This window comes from Lissotriton helveticus, chromosome 8 (genome assembly GCF_964261635.1).
Source record: "Lissotriton helveticus chromosome 8, aLisHel1.1, whole genome shotgun sequence".
Taxonomy (NCBI): Eukaryota; Metazoa; Chordata; class Amphibia; order Caudata; family Salamandridae; genus Lissotriton; species Lissotriton helveticus.
In genome coordinates this window covers 436,900,932-436,927,383 of record NC_136069.1, presented here as the reverse complement: position 1 = coordinate 436,927,383, position 26,452 = coordinate 436,900,932, and the positions used below count along the sequence as shown (strand labels likewise).

At 45.7% G+C, this 26,452-nt stretch overlaps 1 protein-coding gene across 1 annotated transcript in view; it reads left to right on the top strand.

Annotated features, from left to right (window-relative positions):
• Positions 1 to 26,452, top strand: part of NUFIP1 (nuclear FMR1 interacting protein 1) — a 246,545-nt gene that overhangs the window by 99,247 nt on the left and 120,846 nt on the right.

The window sequence follows — 26,452 nt, the reverse complement described above, 5'->3', positions numbered from 1 at the left end:
TCGGTCTTGTCCGTGTTCAGCTTTAGTCGGCTGCTCTTCATCCAGTGGGCGACTGCCTTCATTCCTTTGTGGAGGTTGGGTTTGGCGGTGAGGGAGACCTTGGTGAGGGAGAGGATCAGTTGAGTGTCGTCGGCGTAGGAGATTATGTTGAGGTCATGCTGCCGGGCGATGCATGCGAGCGGGGCCATGTAGATGTTGAACAGTGAAAGGGAAGATCCCTGGGGAACGCCGCAGATCATCTCGGAAGCTTCGGATTGGAATGGGTGGAGGCAGACTCTCTGGGTTCTGCCAGAGAGGAAGGAGGTGGTCCATTCCAGGCGTGCACATATAGTGCGGTGGCAGACCGTGTCGAAGGCGGCGGAGAGGTCCAGCAGGATGAAGGCTGCGGTCTCACCGTTGTCCTGCATGGTCCTGATGTCGTCATTGGCGGCGATGTGGGCAGTCTCGGTGCTGTGGTTGCTGTGGAACCCTGACTGGGATGGGTCCAGGATGCTGTTTTCTTCGAGGTATCGGGTTAGCTGTCTGTTGACGATCTTCTCGATGACCTTGGCTGGGAACGGAAGCAGGGAGATGGGCCAGAAGTTTTTGAGGTCTCACAAGTTGTGGATGCATGTCGTCTTTGGTGGTCTGTTGTTTGCCCCTCAGGGTGAAGATGTAGCTCCTCCCCCAAGCTGCAACGATCACTTGACAGCTTATTCTAGTCGGGTGGAAGAGTGGGAACCGAAGAAAGGTCACCTAGGCAGAGTGTCTCAGTGCAGCCGAATGCTTCTTTCCCTCTGTTTCCAAAATACGGATACGAAAACGTGAACTGGTGATAAAGAGGAAACAAGGGAGTCAGAGGGGAGGTTAGCGGTAGGAACGGGCACTACTTCCAGCTGGGAATCAAAGTCCCGCCATGCGGATCATGCAGGCTCGGTGCTAGTCGGGCGACTCAGTCTTTGTTTCGCCGGATTTCTGCTGTGTGACACGCTCGGACGGTGAAACCGCGCCGCGGCCCGCTGCCCCCGCCCTTCCCCATGCGCAGTCAATGATGGCCCCTGCCCCTACTCACTCACCTAGACTGGAGCAGTCGATGCCTCGGTCCGGGGTCTCCCCCGCCCCCTTATACACGCTGAAGAGCCAGGAGCCCTGGAGGTCCTGGAAGCTGCAGTTAGCCGGTGTGTCGGGCAGGGAGAGCCCCGGCACCAAGAGGAGCGGCAGGAGGCAGGGGGGCGGGAGAGGACACGAACGGCGGGAGGAGGGCGGGAGGAGGGCGGGAGGAGGGCGGGAGGGGGCGGGAGAGGACATGAACGGCGGGAGGGGGGCGGGAGAGGACACGAACGGCGGGAGGAGGGCGGGAGGGGGCGGGAGAGGACATGGACGGCGGGAGGGGGCGGGAGAGGACACGGACGGCGGGAAACGTGCACAGGACAGCGAGGGGGGCGGAAAGGCACACGGAGGGGGCGGGAATGGACAGCGGATCTGAATTCACTTTCAGTGAAAGGGGAGGGAACGGGGAAAAACGTAACTCCGCCCTGGGAAAAAATCTCGGGAACGCCCCCGAATCTGGTCCGGCCTTGACGGACAGATCCGGCACCCAATGGCTAGCCTCCATTTATGGAGCTAGCCAATGAGAGCCGGGGGACGTTCCCGAAGTGCTTAGTGTCGACATAGGATTTCACCTGCGCTGAAAGGCTGCGCAGAGCGCAGCCTTTCGGCAGGCGAAACCCAAAAATAGCCATGTGGTGTCATTGGAAAAGAACCACACCCTTTATGTTATGCAGATTTGTAGAGCGCACTATTACCCAGAAGGGTATCCTGGTGCTGAGCAGGTGTGAATGTAGCCAAATCTAGGACCTATTCGAAAAGCCACGTCTTCGTCTTCTTGTGGAATGCAGCGAGGAGGAGGCTCTTAGGTGGCAGGTCTTTCCACGCTTTAGGAGCAATGTAGTATACGTGAGGGAAGGGGAGTGAGGGAGGGAGAGAGGGAAGGGGAGGGAGTGAGGGGAAGGGAAGGGGAGTGAGGGAGGGAAAGGGGGAATAGGGGGAAGGGGAGTGAGGGGAAGGGAATGGGTGTGAATGTGAGTGAGGGAAGGAGAGGGAAGGAGGAGGGAGGGAGAGGGAGGGAGAAGGAAGGAGAGGGAGGGAGAGGGAAGGAGAGGGAGGGAGAGGGAAGGAGAGGGAGGGAGAGGGAAGGCGAGATGGAGACAGTCAGAATGAGGGAGAGATAGGGAGAGAGAGGTAGTGAGAGGGAGTGAGACAGTCAGAGTGAGTGAGACAGAGGGAGACTGGGGAGGGAGAGAGGGAGATAGAGGGAGACAGAGAGAGAGAGAGAGAGAGAGAGAGAGAGAGAGAGAGAGAAAGAGAGAAAGAGAGAGAGGTGTATATGCCTGGTATGGTAGCTCAGTGGATGAAGGCGTCTGCTGCAGGGACCTGTGTTCAACCTCATGGTCGCAGTTTTTTTGTTGTTGCTCTAGGCCCGCCCCCTCCCCCACTGACCCCGCCCCCACCGGTGCGGCCCTCGGACACAAACCACACTGTAAATTTGGCCCCCAAGAGAAAGTTTGTGAGTACCCATGCTTTAGAGCCTGGTGGAATGCCGTCTGTTTTCATTGTACATTAGATAGAGCATATGTCACTCCTATTGCATTAGTTATAAAAAGAGAACAGATGTGCTTGTCTTTAACAATTTTTCCTTAGCAAAGCTAGCATTCATAGTAAAGGTATAGAAATCTCTGCTGACGAAGTGATGAAGCCTCAATTATTTACTTGGAATATCTAGTTTATATTGTTTATATATAATGTTTTCATATTAGCTACATTTACCTGCAACATAATTTAAAGGTTTTATTTTCTCAGAACTTGATTTAATCAGTGATTCCACAATTGTCTCTTTCTTTAATTGAATCTATTCTTTCCATTTTTAAATAATTTGTGTATATGCCCCTTTTCTTCTTTCTTTTCTTTATTATTACTTTACAGTACTTATTATTAAATTACCTCCTTTTTCATATAGATATCATTCCTTCTATCAATTTACCTTGTACTCTTTTTCTGATTGGATTTTCACTTGAAAATATTTTATTGAATGAACTATAACTGTCATAGTTAATAGTGTAGCTTTGTTACACCCCATATTGCATTTGTAAACGCTTTATTTATTCCATGTTATTGTTCAATAAAGCATCTTTAAAACTCAACGAGTGGGGCCCCATCAGACAGGTTTGAGCCGAAGATCCTCTCTCCCGTAGACTTCAGGAGGACAGTATCCAACACAGCATTGTGGCTGATACAGGGTGTTTCTTAGTTCAGGAAGGCACAGTAATGTAACATATTTCCCAAGGATATTGGAAAGGAATCGAAGACTCACAATTTACAGAACATTTTCATGTCATTAGGCACCAACCCTTACTCTGCCGTGCTTTACCATTTTTAAGGACATGCCTTGTGCTTTCACACCTCTATCCGCACTCTTGCCATCTAGTTTAGTCAATGTTCCATATATGCCCCTATTGCATTCATACATTATTGAAGAGCTTGGATTGGTGAAGAGCTACTCAATGAGCTAAATACAAATTCTAGTCAAGGCGGCATCAGACTGTTAACAGAGAATGACATGAGCATATTGTGGTATAGGACACAAATAGTAAAGAAATGATAGGCATGTTGGTACCAGTGGAAATAGGCTGCTGCTATGTGGTGACATAGGGCCAGTTGTTGTTTGCTCACAACACTAATCTTAACTGTACAAAAACATGAGTGGCATATGTTGTACAAGCCAGTACTCTGCTGTGCTACTGAATCGATTTTTTTATTTTTATTAAAATTGTTCACAAATATTCTGAGCTGTTATTTTCTCATATTATTCTTTCTTCGAATATGATGTTTGCAATCTCAAATTGAATAGTCAGGCAGGCTGTGCAGGAATATCATAACCCCCACCAACTTGCTTCTTGTGACAACTGAAAAGAAATAACCCAAAGCATTGACCTTGAGTCATGTCAAGGAGACTGCTGTCACGCTAAAGAACATCCTGCTACACAACAACTTACAGAGCAACAGTGGATGTTTTCCATGGCAACACAAGGACAATAGATTAAACATAATGGATGTAGTACAATGATAAAGCCTTTCAGCATATCTCTCGGCCTTTGATAAATATGTTTTAGATTAACCTTATGGCGTAAACACTTCTCCTTCGGCGTATACAAGAGAGTCACCAGACATAGCAACAGAAACTTAGTAAATAGAAATAAAAAATCCAAATGGTCCATTTTGATCTAAAGCATGCCACTTGTTAGTTTCTTCTTTGGCTCAGACAAATGCAGTTACATGCCGAAATACAAAAATCATAACATTGTGAGAAAAATACTGCCCAAGGCTGCTCCACTTGAATAAAATATCTTTTTGCGAGATTGACTCCCATTTGGCAGAGACTGTCCACACTTTAGCAACTACCTACCATCCACGGAGCATCAGTACAAATTAGTGGCTGAGTCGGATTTGTGTCACAAAATCTTTGTATGGGCAAACCAGCTTAGGTATATGAGCTTCTTTAATAGAGCAGAATGAGCACAACAACTAACCGACCTTGCATGCAGGGAGATGGGATGTTTTTTGCCAGGCAGCAGCACCACTGTTTCTACAATCTTCTACACAAAGAAAGCTAATGCCTTCAAAGCGATCACGGTCCAAATTGCTGTTGGTAGTTCTATATGCCAGGCTTAGCATCTTTAGCACACCCCAGCCAGTCTTTGGTGCACAGAGTGAGCCTGCATGGCCGCAAAGTCCACTGCAGACAAGGACTTTGATTCACCAAATTACCAGTGGCAGCAAAACTGATATCAAGACCCCTCTGTGACATCAGAGGGTAGTCCACCTCTAGACCACCACCAGCCTCTTAGTTGTTGCAGAGGATCTATGAGAGAAGGCAGTGTGAACAGCAGAAAGAGTGACAGGGCTATTACAGTCATTTTTACTTTCTTTTACTGCTTCTGCCTTGATCAACTCAAACCGGACTAGCAATAGCATAACTAGTGTACAATCAAATTCCGAAAGGAATAAATAATTAAAGGACAAGCCAGGGGTAATAGCTGCTAGTCATAATTGATCCTTTGTGTAAATATGTTGACTTCTGCTGTAGCCAGCCACATGACCAGTTTGACCTTTGTGCTTTTGACACTTCGTTGAATAAAAATGACCCTGACAGCCAGCCCACCATTAAAAAGGCTTAATTACTGTGAGGTAGTGTTCCAGCACATTGCACGGAATTTAGGTACTTGTTTTGGGACGACAGAAAGAGTCTTTCAGATATGTACACTTTCTGGTCCCAATTCCCAAACATTACTCCACTTAACACAATTAAAAGGATTCCTGAATGCCCAGTATGCACATTATTCGTTTATTCAAAATCCCACAGTAACTGGGAATTTTGCAGTTTTCCTTGTACCACATAGGCTAAGTTGGCATATTTTCCAATTTGTATAATGCTTACCTACATTTACTATCTTAAATGATTTCACAATGCCCAACACAGCCATTGTTGTCATAATGCCCTTGCCATGATTTCCAGTCTTTGGGCCTTATTTAGAACTTGGACGAGTTACTCCGTCTCAACAGTGATGGATATCCCTTCTGTCGAAATATAAATCCCATTATATCCTATGGGATTTATATTTTGGCAGACGGAGTAACACGTCCACCAAGGTCTAAATCAGGCCCTATATTTCTTATAAGGCCATGCCATTCTATACAGAGAACTAATTTAACTACTCTCTATTTACTATGGTAGCAAAATATTCTGAACCTCCATGTGGACATTCTAAGTTTCATTGTTTTTTTAAATATTTTATCCGACAGCCACATGAGCAGTGAGGTTTCAATTCTGACCTCCCTCTAGCTACCTTACAAGCTGTATTAAGCAAAGTTGTGCTTTTAGTCTTTTCAGGGGATTAGAAGCTAGACCAGGTCTGGCTGTTCTGATCACTGTTACTTCTGGCTCTTTTACAGCACTTCATGGCACATGGTTGTGTGTGGTCCGCCTGCTTTCCCACCTGGGCCGTCTACTCAGCTGCCTTAGTTGTGGGTGAAAGTTCATCGGGTGCAGAGCTACTGGTGAAGGAGGCAGATAAGGGTGGTGTGTGAGCGTGTTGCACGGAAAGTAGGAGCTCTCCACTGAAAGACCACCATCTAGTTTACACATCTTTCCCAAGAGTCCACCAAAAACCCATGTGTGCCACCTGCGCGCTGAAGAGTAACATCAGGAAATGGGAGTTTATTTAACAAAAAAAATGTGCATGTGTCTTGTCCCGAGAAGGACAGCTTTAATTTAGCGTTTGTGCCTGACATGCCATTACAACATCGCATCACCATACAGGTTTTAAAATCGTTGTTGACATCAGTTGTCCCATATGTTGATCCCATCCTCAATGGACAAACATTGGGGATACCATTCCTCACAGCCTTTACTTGTGATTGCCCTGCAGTCTTTCCCATTCCACATGTTTAACAATCCAAACAATGTGCAAATGCGTCCCTCGCCGCAGCTGTCAGACTTCTCACACAGTTCCTCCCGCAGGTATCAGCTCAATAGCCATATGTCCCTGATTTTGAATAACTCACAACTCCTCTGTGGTCGAAGGGAGAGTCGCATCGGGCGTGTTTCAGGAGATTGAATTAACATCACCATACCAACTCCCACCTCGATTTCCAAAATCAGGATGGGGGCTTTATCCATGGGATGAGGGTGGGACCTCATTTCTGCTACACAGCGACTTAAAGAAATCGGAGCACGGCGGATTCATGAAAGCTCTTTTTCAATACCACCAAACGAGTTTCGGTGTGTATCTCCTTTCTCAAAACTGAAAAAGCTTATTTCACGGTACGCCACGTTTGGTTGGATTCTTATTCTATGCCTGCTTTTGCCATTGCTGTATTCTTGGCCAATAGGATTGCTGTTAATGTTCAGACTGTGTAATTCCTTTTTGTCGCTGACATGCTGTTACATCATCGCATCACCAAACAGGATTTATAATCATTGTTGACACCAATTGTTCCATATGTTAAATGCTGGGTTTGTTTGTGAGGTCAAGGAAACCCTTGCGCTGATGAATATAAAAGATAACCTAGATCCATTAGACATGCAGTGTGGGAAGCCAGATCATTTATTCAAATTACCCATGACAGAACAAATATGAGAATAGGGAGGAAAACGATTGAATCAGGAAGTAGGTAGCAAAGCCATCCAGTCAGGAACAAATGGCTAACCTAAAGCCCACTTTGTGTGTGTTATGTAGAGGAAACAATAGATCTGTCTACAGAAAGCTAAGTCTGCAACAGACACTTAAAAAGTTAGTGTGGTCCTCTTGGGAATCTTTGACAGATGTGAATGTGCCCACGTACTCAACAGAGTAATTGTCCTATTGGAGTTACCAGATGTCTCTTAATCACAATTAGAACATTGGAAATTTGAGCGCTCCTTTGAAGACATTAGAATGCTCCGGGCTTCTAAAGGATGCTAAAAGGAACTACCCAAGCAAAGTCGTGAGGCTGTACCACCACTGAACACAATTTATCATACTCTGGTTGACTGGAATCATTGCCTTGCAGTTCAGGAAGCCTGGTCACAAAAATGCAAGTGATGTGAGGCCACCTCTAGCATCAATGTAGCTCCGCAGCCCAACAACTGTAGCTTCTGGAAAGCGCAGCAACCCCTACTTTATGAAGAAGCAGGAAAAGATGAACTGTAGATCCTGTATCGACATTTACTGTAACTTCTCCCAGTTGATCAAATATATGTCAGATTGCTGCATGTATAAAAATAATCTCCATTTCTTTGTGTACAACTTCTCTGCTGGGGCCTGCTTAAACTAGAAGCCTAAGTATGAAAAGAGGGACCTTGTGCAAGTGAGCCACCAATGGCTGATATCTCTGTGGAGACTGTGGGCACTACCTTCAAGCCAAATAGAACAGAGAACTGGAAGTGGGCATCCTTTACTGAAAATAACAGCAACAATTAAGTTCTGTAATAATAGGAATACAGATGTATACATACATAGGTTGGTACAGTAGGAGATTTTTTGAGTCAATTTGAATATCAATATCCCTACATAATTGTTTTAGTTCTTAAGGTTCAGATACACCATTTCTCTTCCTGTCACCGTCTTAACACAAAATACAATTTGTAGCTAAAAAAACAAATCGTAGGTATCCTCCAACTGGCGTCCCATTGCTATGTAAACAGGTTATTTTTGGCCAGCCCTTCTGGACAGGCCTCGGGGCTGGAATCGTAAAAGCCCTCCTTTAAGTTCTTGTGTGATGACTGCATGCTGGACTGAATTTACCGACCATAATGGCCTGCTGTCAGCCTGATCCTGTCACCCTGCCAGTGGGGTACCTTATCGATGTGGGATGTGCAACGAAAACAAGAGACATAAAAGGATACGTAGAAACGGGCACCCTGCTGAAACATGAAGCGCGGTGCCCGTGTGAAGAAAAGTTAGCAACCTCATATGAGAGCGGGGGGATCGGAAGGGCGATTATATGTGTGCCCGTTCAGCTCGAGTACGTTAGTTTAGGGGTTAAACCACTGTTGCAGAATAGTTGTGTAAGAAGCACAGAAAAGAAAAGATTATTTTATGCTGAATAGAAACCAATGATTTCCCAGAACCACAACTACGTCTCTTTTCCTCGTGTTTTTCTCTTGTAAACTACATACTGTGTTTTAGATGAAGGTTGAATGACTACTTGTAGAACAAGAGATGTAGAAGGATACATGGAAACGGGCGCCCTGCTGAAACATGAGGCACACAGCCTGTGTGGAGAACAGTTATTTGCACATGGGAATAAAAGGAGTCCCCCAAAAAACATATGTACACCTACAGCATAACAAAACTGTAGTTGGCCGGTGCTCCTGAGAGAAACCCGGAAATGATGTTACGGGAGTGCCACCCAATCAGAAGCCAAGAAAGAAGAGTGATGGAGGAGTAAACCAATGTCAAGCAGGAGGTGGGATTACACTCCCTGTAATGTTTACAGCAGTTCGACCTAAAAGAAATTGTAGCAGTAACATTTATAGTAGGGTATGTGACCCCGACTGTGTGTCGAGGCCCAGCCTTCTTAATTTTTTATGTATTGTGAACAACGGAAACAGAAGCGTTTATATTACACCAGCCTCTGTACTGCATCCCACGTTTACTTGGAAAGTGGTTATTGCCTGGCATACGCTGCGAGTTCTCATCTAGGCTTTTGTTAGACTTAGGTGGTCAATTTAGTCTAGGTGGAAGGTACCCACTGGTGCTAGTTTCTTCAACTCAATAACGATGCCAGATTCTCATGCTGTCCACGAATTCACATTGTCACACTTCTCATCTGTGTCAGTGTCTCCTGTCCATCCAGCAGTTTAAACTAAATGTTAACCAAAATTGCCTTCTACTCATGCTGCTCACTAATGACTACTTGACACACTGCGCATCAGTGACAGGTTAAACCGCTAGCAGTGTGCTGGTCTCTCAATGACCATCAATGAGAACATTTTACATTACACACGAATGCCAGCAATTCACACTGCCCACCTTTGCCAGCGTCAAGCGCATTTCACATCACTACCAACCACCTACTCTAGCAGTGAAGCCATTTCACTCAGTATTGTAAGTAAAGAAACATCCAGGGAGTAGCTTTCTCATCCAGTTTATTAGCACCCACCAGTGGACGTAGTTTCAATCGTTGTCTCTCAAAGAAAGTTCCAAGAACATCTACTGAGAGCGTTTTGATGATGCACTTACATTCTTAACATGCATCATCAGTTAAAGGAGAAATTACAACACTCAGCTCAAACTGTAGCTTTTCCACACATGTATGAAAGCAAGCATATTAGCCTCCCAGAGCAGAATGTTACACGATCACATTATCTTGGTGTTTCTTCATATGAATCATTTTCCAAAACTGGTAATCCGTAGTAATTGTGTGTGAAATTCGCATAATTTCCTTTTGCGTAATTAATGTGGAGTTTTAAAAATATATATGAAATTATTTTATAAAGTTTTATATAGCGCGAACTTGACCCAAGAGGGTATCAGAGCGCTTTATATTTAGGATCGTTATGTTAAAAGTTACATCAGTTACAAGAGCACAGAAAGGTACAGTACACAAAAATAATGTTGCCAGAATTCATAGGAGGGAAGGAAGGAGTCCGTAGCAGGCAGACGCGGAGGAACTGTGCCCAATGTCCGGCTGGGTAGGTGACGGTCAGGTTGAAACCAGGGCCCATCTCCATGCATCGGAAAGGGACATCAAAGGAATGCCATAGTATTGAATGGTCACTGACTTCCAAGAGTAGACTGAATACATTTGAAAAGCGTAACCGTAACTTTAAAATTTCCAACACTCTGCTTGTGAAGGCTGTAGGCAATGAATGGAAGAGAAAATGGTTACCCAGAGCCCCTAACATTCAGTTGAGGAGGTGCCTTGGTTTGATCCATTGTGCCCTTATCCCTTTCACGAACAGATTTCTCAGTAAATGTAATGAAAATTGATACTTGTATAGCGCACTAATCACCCGCAAGGGTCTCAAGGCGCTTGTACGAATACCGCTGTGGAACCCATCCTGGCTTTCCCTGTGGGGTGTCCACTCCTGGGCACCCCCAAGGTGGAGGCCAGGCATCCTTAGCGTTGTGGGGGCCGTTGTGGAGATTAAGCAAGCTATTGCCCAGAGTTGCAGAGTGGGACTCCATGATTTGAATAGGCACCGAGGCGAGAATTATCAGGTCCGTGGAATTTTTGAGCCCAAGACCCGCCGAGGCGAGGAATTGAACCCTGGTCCCGGGCTAGACCTCTGCATCAGGGTCTGCCGCTCTAACCATTGAGCCACACTTCTCCTCAGTGCTCGCCCCTTGTGAATTGGAATGCTCAATGCTGAGACTGAGAACTGCTGTCGCCTGTAGGCCTCTGCCCCAGCATTCACTACTGTGGGCAACTGTCTGCAAAGCGTAATGTCGCCCCATTAAGATGAATATAATGGGCATTTAGCCCACACTGTGCACACTCCCTTTGCACAATGATGAACTAGGAAATCTGTTATGACTTAAGTTTAGATGGGCCGGCTCCTGGAGTTTGTGACTACAGCATCCTTGTCTGTGCAAAATCCGAAGCTGATCGTGAATCAGGCCCGTACATACATGTCTCATAGAAATGTCCATGGTCATTCAGTCCCTGTGAAAAAAAAACATTTAAACCTGATTTTCCCAACCATTTATTCTGCTTCCTGGGTTACTTCAGTTTTCTTTTTGTTGTCTTCAGTGGCCTATTTTTAGGCCCCAAACGGGACAAATTGTTCAAAGCTGGTAATGAGCTCTGAAGCAGCTCTTGCTGGGCCGGACTGTGCAGCCCGGACTCCTCCGCAGGAGGCACCCTCCTTCATTAAAGATGCATGCATTTATCTTTTCCTAGGTCTCCTGTTGATTTTACGTTTCTTTATTTTGCCGTGGTGGCCAGCTGTTCTTATCCGCACATTGTAAATATCCTGCCTTCTCAGGAGCTGGGCCCAGTAAGCCAGAACTCTGCTTGAGCCCACAAGCAAACATTTTTGAAAGGACACCGGGAAATGTAAAATCGAGTTTTTCTGCCCGCGGTGAAAATGGACTGCCAAGCTTCAGTAAGCTTCAGACTCTGTCCACACTGATAAGAGTTCAGTTTGTCCCTTCCTTCTGTGAATTTCGTTCCTAAGAGAAAGTGTGTGCAGTACAGTGAAATGTGACACATAATATCTCTGGCTCTGATGCAGTGAATCGTAAAGTGTAACATGTGTAGTTAGAGGCTTGTGGTGGCCTGAAGAGCGGTCTATACAGCCCTCTGATTTTCTGGTACCTAGGCACAGCAGTCATGACTTTTTGCAAATGCTAATTCGATGTTACTTGCGTTGGTCTTTCCTAAATTATATTTGCAGTATCTTTGTAGTTTTCTTTCACTTGAACAGTCGGAGAGTTTGTTTTTTCAGAAAAGATTAAATGGTCTCCAAGGTCCCATTCCTATGAGAGTTAGTCAAATGAAACTCGTCTCGTGTAATATCCTATTCCAAACATTCACGAATAGCAGCACTCTAACCATATGAATTGCCCGAGCATGTTTTCATTATGTACACAAAATGTTTTGTCTTGGTGCAAGTATTTGCTGTCGCCTGCTGAAATAAAACAAGCATTTACAATGCAATGGTTTTGCCTTTGTTAAAGTTTGAGCTATTGGCATTGCTCTTGACATTATTTTTATTTGTTTTTTTTAACATAAATAAATGGCACTGTCATTTACAATGCCACTAGCTTTATCTCTCGCAAATGACACACACAAACACCCACAGAGAGCCCCCCCAACACACACACCCACACAGAGCCCCCCACACCCACACACCCACACAGAGCCCCCCACACACACAGCCACACAAAGCCCCCCCACACACACCCACACAGAGCCCCCCACACACTGCGAGCCCCCCACACACTGCGAGCCCCCCCACACACTGCGAGCCCTCCCCACACACTGCGAGCCCTCCCCACACACTGAGAGCCCCCCCCACACACTGAGAGCCCCCCCACACACTGAGAGCCCCCCCACACACTGAGAGCCCCCCACACACACTGAGAGCCCCCCCACACACTGAGAGCCCCCCCCACACACTGAGAGCCCCCCCCACACACTGAGAGCCCCCCACACACTGTGAGCCCCCCCACACACTGCGAGCCCCCCCACACACTGCGAGCCCCCCCACACACTGCAAGCCCCCACACACACAGCAAGCCCTACACACACTGCAAGCCCCACACACTGTCTGGCAATGTACATCAGGCCCTCAGAGTTCCATACAGCTTTGGAGAGAGTTATTCTGCAACTGTTCATTATAAAGAATATATTCTTTCCCAACTATACATTAAAATGATATTGCAAGACACCTGCAGTTCCAAGACCTTTTTAAGTAACCCGCTTTCGGACTCTTTCCCCTAGAAGGTCACAATGCTCCTTGGTGACTTGAATTGCCCATATTACAAATGTTATGGGAAGCAGTCACAACTGCTGCGTGGAGTGCCCCTCCCGCCCGCCGTAATCCGCTAAGTACTGCTATCACGGGGGTCTTGGTTCCCCCACAGTTCGCTACCAGCGGGGCCCCAGGCCGCCTCCTGGTAGCGAGGTGTAAAGACCGCGTTGTAATGGTTGAATCCCAACTAGCATTAGTCCTAGTAAAGTGACATATCACACAGGCCTGGCGAAGTGTATCCGCCCTTAGAAATTGAAACATGTAAGGTAAGTTTAGATATGTGCAGGGTTCTTCATCTTCCAATGAATAAGGGCAGGGGCAGCTCATAAAAATATGAACATTGGTTACATTTTTGTGACGCAGAAATTGACTGAACAGGAGAGACAAATGAACAATTCCTAGTAAGGAGGAAAACAAATGCACCAAGTCTAATGAGACTGTATTATGCATAAACAAATACTGGATAACTGATCACTGTATCAACCCTGTGGTCTTTTGTGGAGGGAGAGGGGTCTAGGAATTTATGTGATTGAATATGGAACTTGAAATATAATGTTTCTGCAAACGTCCGTAAAAAGATCTCTAAGAACAATGTGAAAAACACAAGAGAACATCACATTACTATCTCTCCCTCACACTTCAGCTTCACTCCATGCATAAGTGGGGCCACAATGTTGCTGCCATATGATTGCAGCACGCCTCTATCACCAAACACACAACACAGAATGCATCCCATGTAAGCTACACAGTAAACCTACACTCTACTAACAATGCACAACAAATGGAGGAGCCTCTCACTTGCAAGCACTTCAGGGCCTCGTCAGGGATACGATGCCAAATACAAATTCTAAACACAAACACAATAAGTGAGAGGATGGGAAAAGCCGATGAGATATGAAAGGGTTTGTGGAGTTACAATTAAGCCAGAAAACAAGCAGACCAGAAATGCAACGCTGTTATTATAGGTCCTCAAGTTTCAGCTTCATTTCTGTCTGTACACAGTACCAAACACAGTAATAAATATCTATTAGTACATAGGTCACATTGCAAAATATATACACATTCACAAACGTGATAGGGCGTAATACCGATCAGGCACACAATCGTGAGTGGCTAAAACGTTTCGCAGTTAATAAACATTAGGTGCTTAATGTTAAAACAGCACACCTTTTGGCCTTGTTTCTGAGCATATGAAATAATCCGGACTGTAAAAGGGTTCTGACTATTTGCTCATTATCTCTTTGGCTTCTCTGCTGAGCGCACTAAGTGATGTGAAATACTTGGTTTGCTTACGCAGAGACCGGACTGCTTATAGCACTATAAAGCGGGGGGCGGGGTGCCAGGCTCCCGCCTCCACTGACATGGAGTTACGGTCATACCAGCGCACACCTATTGCACCTCACACGCTCATGCGGTCCCTGCCAGTACCCCCAGTTACAGTGTATTAGGTAGGTTAATTTTATCTAACACACCGTGCCGGAAAGGCTCAGTCAGTACAGTGCCGGCTGCCTGATTCTGGTCTGTGCTTTGCATCTGGAGATGAGACACGTGAGGCCAGGGGCTAATTCCTTTATTAAATATCTGAGTGCCTCCTCCCAACGGACCTGGGTTCGAGTCTCGGTAACGACGCCAAACATCCTGTGATTCTGGGCAAATCACTTAATCTCCCCGTGCCTAACAAAAATGAATGTGTGTCCTCATGTAACGTAACTTGTGCTTTGTAAAGTGCTCTGATACCCGATTCGGTTCGGGTCTAGTGCGCGCTATATAAAACTCTGCAAAAAAAAAATGAAGGTGTCCCTGCCTTTGACAGGAGTAGGTTTGTGGGTGTAAATCAGGCTGCCACACTATGAAAATGAACTTTATCTGCTTTGACAGGAGTAAGTTTGTGGGTGTAAAATACTTTTTCAGGTTGCCACACAAAAGAACGCCTAGAACCCCACCCCTGATCTTGAATGTGTGAATGCCGCCGTTCTGCCTTGGAGGCCGGTCCGTAAGTGCACTTTACGACCATCACATTCCACCAGTTTTGATTCTGTAACCAGGATTAGAAGCCGACGTTCGTAATGTGCTTCTGTTATACCATCTCCTGGTTCCCATCAGTATTTACAGCTCTGGTCTTCCTTATACCATGGGCGTCTCTCACACATTCACACACCTGGGGTGCATTAGAGAAGTTGTGTTTCCGTTTCTCTTCATTCTCAGTCTGGGGTGTCTGACGACCTCACCGGAAGACCATGGGCCGCTTCTGACTTATTCGAAGCAATTCACGGAAAGTAACTTTTTGTAATCGTGAGTGTAAATGGAGGACATGTACATACAAAATCTGTCACTTCGATAGTAGTGTGTGTGCTTATTTGAATGAAGCACTACTGCCTACAGATGTCTGAGGAGTTACCTTTTCTTAAAGTAACATTTTCAAATAAATGTTGCTCTACATTCAAGATCGAATCAACAGACACGTAATAATGTTAATTCGCCAGGCCTGCAAATGATCCATTTTGCCTAACTTTGTTAAGAATGCAAGGCAAAGTCCGTAGAAAGACACCAGCCACTAAAAAACTGTGCATCCAGTGAAATAAAAGAAGAAATCTAGCCCACCCGACTTCCTATCTATTTTAAAAGTGAATTAAATCACTGCTTTTGTTCCAGTGTGAGAACAAGCACTTGGTGCTTTGCATGATTTTTATTTTTGCAGTGTGCGCTTTGCTGTTTTTCTTTCTGAGTGTATATTCTGAGATGTAGCTTTTAATGAGCCCGACCCCCACCTTTCTCTCACCCTATTGCTGCCTCCAGCACTACCAAAGCACCCCACCTTTGAAAAGATCCAGCCCCTTGCAGTCAAACCCCGTAGCAGCAGCCCTTGAGTGGGGGCAATCAACATGACAGCGCTACGGTAGGTTAAAAACAGCAATGGATCACAAAGACACACACATCACATGCGCCCCACATCTGGCACTCATCAGAATCGAGGTAGAAGCTGCGTTTATGCATCAGATTCACTTAGTGTTCATCAAGCCTCGGTGATTCCACAGAAACGAACACAAGAGATCATTTGAAGTCATCCAAACATCATGTTCTAGAGTTTTTTTTTGTTCTCCTTGCCAAATCATTAGGGTATCTGGAATACTTACAGTGTAAATGCCTTGCACAAAAAAAAGAAGTTACCAGGGCTGTGTTGCAGTTGGGAACGAGCAACGCAATCTGAAAGCACATACAATGAAACATAATATACCTTTAGCCCAATGCGCCAGTGATTTGAGCAGGCGGCCTCGAGGACTCAGCGCGCACCATCCGTGCAGTGCGAGCCCTAAGTTGGGAAACACTCCGGTCTCTGGGAAACCCCTCGGCACGGGGGGGGGGGAACGGGAACACACGGACAGTGGGAGGGGGGCGGGGAAGACAGGACAGCACACGGAGACCGGGAGGGGGGTGGGAACGGGCACACGGACAGCGGGAGGGGGGGCGGGAAGGCAATAAATAAAATAAAATAACACTCACCTGGACTTCTTCCGGCGGCGGTCGGCATGGACTCCAGAAAACAAACCCAAACGAAACTCCGCCCACCGCACATTTACCAACTCCGACGGCTGCAGCAGTGTAATCCGGCCCGGTAGAGGAGAGGCCGCCTCCAAGATGAACGGAACCACGCCCAGGGAAAAAAACGCGGGAACGCCCCCGAATCTGCTCCGGCCTTGACGGACAGATCCGGCTCCCAATGGCTAGCCTCCATTTATGGAGCTAGCCAATGGGAGCCGGGGGCGGGTCATCGATCCCACATAAGACTCATAAGGTTTTTTAGCGCATGTGCACTACGTGCGCACTTGCAGGCAAAACCTAAACATGTTTTCTGATAATAACCATCCTTATCCTGTTAATACCTGCCTAAAGCGAGTCTGCTACTTACTTGTCACCGGGTGCTTCCTTTGCCGTACTAAACCCACGCCTCACGGCCCCCGCTTCGCGGGCGCCGTGCGAGGGCTTGTCATCAGCGGACTCCAGAGTCTGTGTGGTAATCGACGAGGGATCTGCACAGTGTCAGGGACTGCGAGGACCAGCGGGCGCTGCGGAAATAAACTCGCCTCAGCTGGCCCTCTTCCCGCCCCCTCCCGCCGGACTTAAAAGCGGAGGTTTGAATCAATTTTGTGTGCCTGCCTAAAGCGAGTCTGCTACTTACTTGTCACCGGGTGCTTCCTTTGCCGTACTAAACCCACGCCTCACGGCCCCCGCTTCGCGGGCGCCGTGCGAGGGCTTGTCATCAGCGGACTCCAGAGTCTGTGTGGTAATCGACGAGGGATCTGCACAGTGTCAGGGACTGCGAGGACCAGCGGGCGCTGCGGAAATAAACTCGCCTCAGCTGGCCCTCTTCCCGCCCCCTCCCGCCGGACTTAAAAGCGGAGGTTTGAATCAATTTTGTGTGCCTGCCTAAAGCGAGTCTGCTACTTACTTGTCACCGGGTGCTTCCTTTGCCGTACTAAACCCACGCCTCACGGCCCCCGCTTCGCGGGCGCCGTTCGAGGGCTTGTCATCAGCGGACTCCAGAGTCTGTGTGGTAATCGACGAGGGATCTGCACAGTGTCAGGGACTGCGAGGACCAGCGGGCGCTGCGGAAACAAACTCGCCTCAGCTGGCCCTCTTCCCGCCCCCTCCCGCCGGACTTAAAAGCGGAGGTTTGAATCAATTTTGTGTGCCTGCCTAAAGCGAGTCTGCTACTTACTTGTCACCGGGTGCTTCCTTTGCCGTACTAAACCCACGCCTCACGGCCCCCGCTTCGCGGGCGCCGTTCGAGGGCTTGTCATCAGCGGACTCCAGAGTCTGTGTGGTAATCGACGAGGGATCTGCACAGTGTCAGGGACTGCGAGGACCAGCGGGCGCTGCGGAAACAAACTCGCCTCAGCTGGCCCTCTTCCCGCCCCTTTGCAGTATAATAAGGCACTGAAAGACGCGCTAGCGGGACGCGCGCAGGGCAAAGCGCGGAGCTAAGCCCGGGCAAAGGGCGGGCCCTCTGTGGCCCTCAGTGGCCGAAGTAGGCCGGGCTGGGCCCCGGTATCTTGCCTCTCTCAGTCGGTTGCTTAAGTTAGTAGTTTGCGTTATTTTATGGTATGGTATCGTAAATACGTTGATAGAAGTATAGGCACGAAGCAGTTGCACTGTTAGTTTCTCTCCCATTTTCACTTTTGGTTTATTTATATTACTCTAAAACTGTGTTTTTTAAACTTTGGGAGTTTTATTGTAGGTTTTCTTATTTATTTTAAGTATTATGGAGGCTAAGACATTACGATCTGGGAAGGTTGTAATGGAGAATCACGGTACAAGTCACGCTCTGAGTCATTTGAGGAAAAAACCAGCCAACAGTGTTACCTTGAAAGGTCAGATGCAATTAAAACAAATTTGGGAGAAAAGCTTGAATGGATCGCTTGAAGCTTCTAGGAAATCTGATAATGATCCATCACAGCAAGTAAATCCCTGTTTTAATAAGGAGGAAGGTAGTGAGGTCGCCCCTATGGTGGAAATGAAAAGGTCTTTAAGTCAGGCTAGTGTGATAGTCCTTCCAATAGGTTCTGAACATGTGGCTGCTGTTGATCCCCTGTTAATATCGCAATCTCTGTTACATGATACACTCAAGGGAAATGATATTCTAGAAGAAGATAAGGGCGACGTTTCCATAGCAACTAGTATTGACCTTGAACTCTGCGGGAGATATGTGGATAAGAAATCTCTACCTCCCATGGTAGCCAATAAAACGCCCAGGGGAGAAACACCATCTGGTCTGCTATTATATAGCAGTACCCCATCCCTTAAATCCACAGATAATTTGTCTCCGCTGAGTAATGAACAATCCCCTCACTTTAATCTATCTGGGATTTGTCCCTTTACATCTTCAAGTTATCCGAAAAATGACAAACCCATCTCTGAGTCACTCATAGCCCTGGAGCAAATTCTCTCTTCCATACTACTGCTAATGGGTAAATTTGCTGTAAATTCTGATTGTATTTTATCCTCAGTTACTGAAATACTGCAGGCACTGTTGGCACAAAATGTGAAAAATGTTGAAAATGAATCTAAGACTATTGTTCCCCCTCCTAATCCTGCGCCAGTTGTACATCAAGAGGTTGTTTATTCTACTGAAGGGAGGGGAATTGCCCCTCCGGGATTACCTATAGAGGTGGAGATTCATAAGTCCCCTAACCCATGCACCTCATTGGTGCTGCCTTTGAGTATGGAAACATCACTAACTGAGCAGGAAGTGAAAGTGTGTGAAGTTGCTCAAACGGGGGCCCATGATCTTTTTCCCATTTTTGTGCAGGATAAAAAGGAGTCAGAAGTTCTTTCGGGGTCTCTTCGAGTTGACAAAATGATAACAAGAGGAAAAAAGGGGAAGCCTATACGTAAACACAAAAAGAAAAGACCCAGACAAATTATTTTTCCAAAACATATAATAACTGAAACGCCCGCTCCCATAGGAAGAGGGTATAGTCCACCTCCCGATATTCCGGATAACGTAGATGGGGAAGGTATCTTAAATGATACCAATGATATCCCAGTTGAATTAACTACGAATAGGGTGGTTTCTGGATCAGTAATTGAGGCCCTAGATGAAGTAACTTCGAATAGGGTGGTTCCTGGATCTGTACTTGATGCCCCTGTTTCCCATCCTATAAGTGCGGATGATAGATACCCTCCAATTGTAACAAGAGTATTTAACCCAACAGCTCCTATTTTTCTGCCTCAAACTAATGCAGCTAGGAATGTAACACATCAGTCAGCAAAAGATAATATCTCATATGTTGATACTTTGTCATTGGATTTTCTGCCATTACTTGACTCTGATTTAAGAATGAATAGATCTTGGCTACTTAGCTGTTTCAAAGAAATTGAAAGCTTAAAGTTGGTCTTAACGAATGATATTGATTTAGTTCTGCCTATAAGATCCTCAAACGACCAACGAATAAGGGTAAAGTTTTACTCAAAAATAATTGCTAATCTAGTCCTTCAACATGCAGAAGCCTTTCAATGTAGAGGAATTGACGTGTTACCTTTTGTTAATAAAAACTTATGTCTTTCTTTCTCTGAAAGAAATACAAGGTGGTCCTCTGGTCAGGATGATTACCCAGTATGTAATAATGACCTGAAAATTTGGCTCTCCAGAGGCAAACGTATGGTTTCTCAGGTCTTTCCTTTAGCGGGTTGCACGGATCACCCTCTAGTTGAAGACGCTTCAATGTGGAATTGGTTACCGGGAGTTCTCTCTAACACCACTTCGAGAAACCCACGACCATCTACACATCTTTAACCAGTGTTTAAAAATAGTTTCTTGGAATGCTGCTGGCTTGTCTAATTGTCCGGAGAAATTTGATTATCTTCTTTCCCTGAATGCTGATGTGTACTGTATCCAAGAAACATGGTGTGATACTCTCCCCTATGGAGGGAATGACTACTTTATCCTAGAAGCCGCTGCAACTCCATCTAAAAGGGGCCACGCTAAAGGTGGAATTGCTTGTATGCTATCCAATACATTACAATGGCAATTTTCACATTGCAAGGATGAGAGCAATCTATTCCAATCGATAACCATTTCTAACCTGGATAATACTGTACAACGGTCGTCATTTATAATACTAAACGCCTACATTCCGCCCGAAGACAAGTTTACCCCAGTTTTTAAACGTATGTTTTCCTACATAAAGCAGTTATTAGAGGTGGATGACCCCCCATATTTATTATTGGTGGGGGACTTAAATTGTAAAGTGTCCAATACTTCCCTAGACATGTTTAGAAACAAGGTAAAAGAAGAAGTATTTAATATTCCCCAAGCTATCTTCCCTAATAAAATAAAAACGAACAAAAGGGGTAAGATTCTTCTTGGGGAGCTCAGTGCCGTGGAGGGAATTATTATAAATGGCAGAATGCCTTCTGATTCCCCGGCAAATTATACACATGGTTCTACTAGTGGTGAATCTATTTTGGATTATGCAATAACAGATTTTGACACGTTCTCTTGCTTTAAAGACTTGGTAATCTCCCATACTCCTTTGAGTGACCACAAAATTATTAAATTAACTGTCTCATTAAAACCCCCTGAATCTGACCGCTGGTCCCTAAAGAACAAAGGCTTCTCTATTAATCACCATTCTGGGAAATGTTACTGGGGTTCCAGTCACAATAAGGATGTACAAAACATCCTTATCCAATTTTTAACTGAACTCGACTCTTGGCAAGGTAGGGAATTTAGGTTCCTTGAAATACTTATCCAAAAAGTTACTGAAAAGGCCAGGAGTAGAGGAAAGTTTAAAAAGAAATATCTCTCTCCTAGTCCTCTATTAAAGTTAAATAAAGAGATTAATAAATTGGTTAGGATACAATATCTCAATAGATCAGGAGAGAGTGGGATACAGTTAGCTTTGTTAAAGAGAAGGAGGGTGAGATTGAGAGCCAAGCTAAAAAGAGACAAAGAAGATACGGTTTGGATCAGCCTAACAGAAGCATCTAGGAGTAAAAACTCTAGAGCTTTTTGGTCCATAATAAGACAAGGATGTGGTGCTGTAAAAACATCCACTCCTTCTGTTATCTCTGAAGATGTCTGGACCCAATTCGTGCTCACCTTATATGCATCAAATGAGGCAGGGGGTGATGCTTGGGTTCCTGACTGCAATATTGATACTCAAATGGAATTCCCCACTGAGTCTTCTATAGCTATCGCTATTAAGAGCATGCGCTCTTCCGGGGCCATGGGACCGGACGAAGTCCCCATGTCTATAATTAAACAAGACGTAACCACTTGGAGCAGGATTCTTCTTCCAGTGTTCCAGGCGTGCTTTAAAAATCGATCTGTTCCTGACTCTTGGCGGGGAAGTATTTTGATTCCAATTTTAAAAAAAGGAGACCGTGATAATCCCTCTAATTATCGCCTAATTGCCTTACTAGATGCGATAGGAAAAATTTTTGCGAAACTTTTATTAATTTTAATAACAGACTGGGCACTCCTGAATAATATAATTCCTAGGGAACAGACAGGCTTTAGAAAAGAGCATGGAACTCTAGATAACCTAACTATGCTACATGTAATTGTAGATAAATATGTGCGGGTTCGTGGTGGGGGCATATATGCAGCATTTATAGACTTCTCCGCAGCGTTCGATAGGGTCGACCGACCGACGCTGTGGAGAAAACTGACGACATTGGGTATGCCGCGATACTTATTGGACTTAGTTAAGTCCTTACATTGTAATACTTGGTGTAGAGTGTTACAAGGCGGAGAAAGGGGACTCACTCAAGCAATCCCCTCCCGGAATGGTTTGAAACAGGGTTGTATATTGGCTCCCACTCTGTTTTCCCTGTATATGGCCGATTTACCAACTATAGTTGCAGAAGGTGAGGGTCTTGCCCCAGTTATTGGAGGGACTACCATATCTATTCTAATGTATGCAGATGATATACTAGTTTTAGATCTGACCCCAAAAGGTCTTGCTAATCGTCTTCATGCATTGAATGATTTCGCGGATAAACATTATATGAAAATTAATAGCTCAAAAAGTAAGATCATGTGCATCTTTGGTAAGAAGAAATGCAGATCTAGGAGCTTTAATTGGTCATTAAGCGGAGAAAAACTGGAGGTAGTTAACTCCTATATATTTCTGGGCAAGACAATATCTTCTAATCTTAGTGAGAAGCCTCACATTGAAAATAATTCTAGAAAAGCAATGGCCCATGGCAGGGGATTACGTTCCTTATATATTGCAACAGGGAAGAGGCACCTCTCTTCTTGCTTGGAGGTATTTCGAGCGAAGATTCCTGCCACCCTCCTTTATGGAATAGAATTGGTGGACTTAACTCAATGGGATTTTATGCAAAAAACGGAGGGAAAGGTATTAAGGAAAATTTCCTCTCTTAATTCAGCCTGCTCCACATCCTCTTGCAGACTGGAATTTGGCCTGCGGAGCTGTTGGGCTCAAGGGCTGGCCGCTCTTGTAAGGTGGGTAGCATGCCTGGCCAGAGGTAAACCAGGAACCCTACGTGAAATCTTAAAAAAGGAGCTTTTAGGTAACTTTAATGAGTTCTCGCAGCTGTTAAAAAACTTTAGAAAAGCTGTTTTATTCTTGGAACTCGATGAAAGTACGTTATTCTCTCTTTCTCCATCAGAGTTAAAGCTAAAGCTAAAAAGTAGGTCCTGGGAACTGTGTTATAAGATGGATATACTTGCCCAACAGAAGTATAAAGAAAGGGAAGCCCTGGTCCTAACCTATACACCTAAACAAGCACAACAATACTTAAGGTGGAATATCCCACATGGTGTCCGGAGGATATGGTTCCTTTTACGCCATAATTTGCTACCACTTAATACACTCCTCGCAAGATGGTATGGTGTGTCTCCCTTATGCAACCTATGTAATAATGCTGCTCAAGACCTCAACCATGTATTGTTTATTTGCCCGATATTACGCTTATTGCGTAAAAAATGGATAAAACCAATTTGTCTACAGTTGGGAATTTTGAATATAAATATGTTTTTCAATGCTCTGTATTGCCCCCCTAACGAAATGTTCTGTTTCAGATTATTTAATTATTTTAAAGAATTTTTAGACATATATTAATGTGATTTTTGGGAGAGGTTGATGAGTGTATTATGTGTCTATATTCTAGTGCTTATTTTTTTGAAGCTGCATGTAACCTTTGTTTATTTTGTCATGATAATATGTATGTTATTTTATGTGGCCCTCAATGAGAGCCAAATCGTAATCAATAAACTTTGAACTTTGAACTTTGAACTGTTAATACCTTGGACCATTCTTTCTCTCGTTCCTATATACTCACCGATTTCGCCATTGTTGGATTTGTATGTTTCATCACTACTTTCATCTGGACATTTGTAATGAACCTTGCCAGTGACGTGAATGATTATCGGCTATAATGTTATGTGGGTCTGATCTGTTCTGCTCTTGCTGCTTCTCGCAGATTGAGAATTCCCTGCATGCAACAGCATAACTTGAAAGCTTATCTAAAAGAATGCTATCCCTTCCATCTCTTTGAATTTGATGTCTAGTGCATGCCCTGAGCAAGTGCCCCATTGCATGCAACATGAAATACCAGCATTAATAAAGCGCACAGCTACCTCCGAAGAGGTGCCCGGCGCTGGGGGCCTTCGGGAAGGTTAAGCGAGCTTTTGCCCAGAGTCGCATGGTGCTGGGCTAACCTGCCGCCAGCTCCGGGGATCGAACTGTGAACCTCGTGGTCCGGAGTCAGGCACCCTGGCCGCTACCTCTTCCACCTATACCTATGCATTGCCAACCATTTCAACCCAGTTACTGTTTTTTCCACCCATCCCGTGTGTCTCAATACTTCGCTTTTCTAGCACCAGCCACTTTAGATTTTTTTATGTGTTTGTTCGTTATCCTTCTAAAAGGGCAGACTGTTCTTTTCTTCTATTTAGCCAGCCAAAAATGAACTTCATGTCCCTGTGCCACAAATTAATTCAAGATGGCTTCAAACAGTGCATTAAGTGGTCTAAGGAGTAATCAGCAGCTGACCCACACAAACCCGTGCTCCTGGACTGTGTTCTGTGCTGAAATTCATCATATGTCACAGATAAGCCTTCTATTTGAACAAAGCAATGTCATTTTGCAAAGATATGAATTCTGTACCGTCCCAAGGTAGATATGAATTCTGTACCGTCCCAGTTACCTTGTTAATCCTATTCTCTACTGGTAAGAAGTTTGCCTCTAACTTGCTGGAGTTCTAACACCCAGTCAGTTGTGCCAACCTCCAGCTACACATTTGAGAACAACTTTGAGAAGGAAAGCACTGGTTGCAAGACTTTGGATCCTGTGATCCCGTATAATGATTTCACCATTAGTGCAGGTCCTGCATTAGAACCACACCAGCCTTGGACACTGCGGTAGGTTGATAAAAAATTCGAGGCATGTGGGCTGCTAAATTCATATCTATTGCATAGATCGCCGCCTAGTGTTGGGTCCGGATGATTGCACATTGTTGTCCTGGAAGAGTCTTCGAAGTATCACGAGATAGGTGGCTCCTCCCCTGGACTACAGTGCGCATGGGCATCGACTCCATCCCCAGATTGTTTTTTTCCGCCATTGGGTTCGGATGTGATTTCGACGTCTCCTGTTCGGAATCGATAAAACAACTTTCGAAGGCCACAAGGCTTTCTTTACTTCGTCGGTATTGTTAGCGTTCGGTCTCGTGTGTACTCCAACTCTTCGAGTCGGATAACTGTAGAGTCGGGTGACTCTTCGGTCATCGAGGCCCTGTCGACGCAGCAAGACCGGACGACGCTACGATGGAACGAAGCCCGTTCAAGTACTGCCCCGTGTGCGGTTCAAAATACCCACACATCGACGTGCATCCTGTATGCAACAAGTGCCTGTCGCCGGACCACAACGAGGCCAACTGTATGGCCTGTTCCAAATTCAGGTCGAAGAAGACGCTCAAGATTCGGCGCGTGGCGCGCCTCGAGGCCCAGCGATCGGCACCTGCGCCTGTCGACATCTTTACAGACCCCGAATCAGACGAGCAAGAGCTTCACCTGCAGATCTCACCTTCATCGGCGGAGGTCGAGGCCGTCTACGGAGAACCCGTCGAGGGCCTGGACCTAGACGAAAACGTCGAGGAGGTAGGGGACGACGAGGAAGTTTATGGGGCCGCGGAAGATAGCTCGGAGGAAGAGCTATGCCCCGTGCGTACCATTACTAAGGCTCAGGTCACGGGATCGCCACACGGCCTTACCCACGACCCTACTCCTCGATCCTCGGCCCCGCCTCCTGGCCCGGCTACGGACACGACAGCGGAGCCTCCATCACAAAATCGAAACCGAAACCTTCGGAATCGAAAACTACAAAGATGGCCGACCAACCATCGACACCGAAGACGTCTGGGTCTGCATCGGCACCGTCGTCTTCGGAGGCCTCGAAGCCGAAGAAGGCTGTCGAACAGGCTAAGGTACCGAAAGGGGCCAAGGAGACCAGCTCGAAGAAGGTCGTCGAGCCTTCTGGACAGGCCTCGGGGCTGGAATCGTAAAAGCCCTCCTTTAAGTTCTTGTGTGATGACTGCATGCTGGACTGAATTTACCGACCATAATGGCCTGCTGTCAGCCTGATCCTGTCACCCTGCCAGTGGGGTACCTTATCGATGTGGGATGTGCAACGAAAACAAGAGACATAAAAGGATACGTAGAAACGGGCACCCTGCTGAAACATGAAGCGCGGTGCCCGTGTGAAGAAAAGTTAGCAACCTCATATGAGAGCGGGGGGATCGGAAGGGCGATTATATGTGTGCCCGTTCAGCTCGAGTACGTTAGTTTAGGGGTTAAACCACTGTTGCAGAATAGTTGTGTAAGAAGCACAGAAAAGAAAAGATTATTTTATGCTGAATAGAAACCAATGATTTCCCAGAACCACAACTACGTCTCTTTTCCTCGTGTTTTTCTCTTGTAAACTA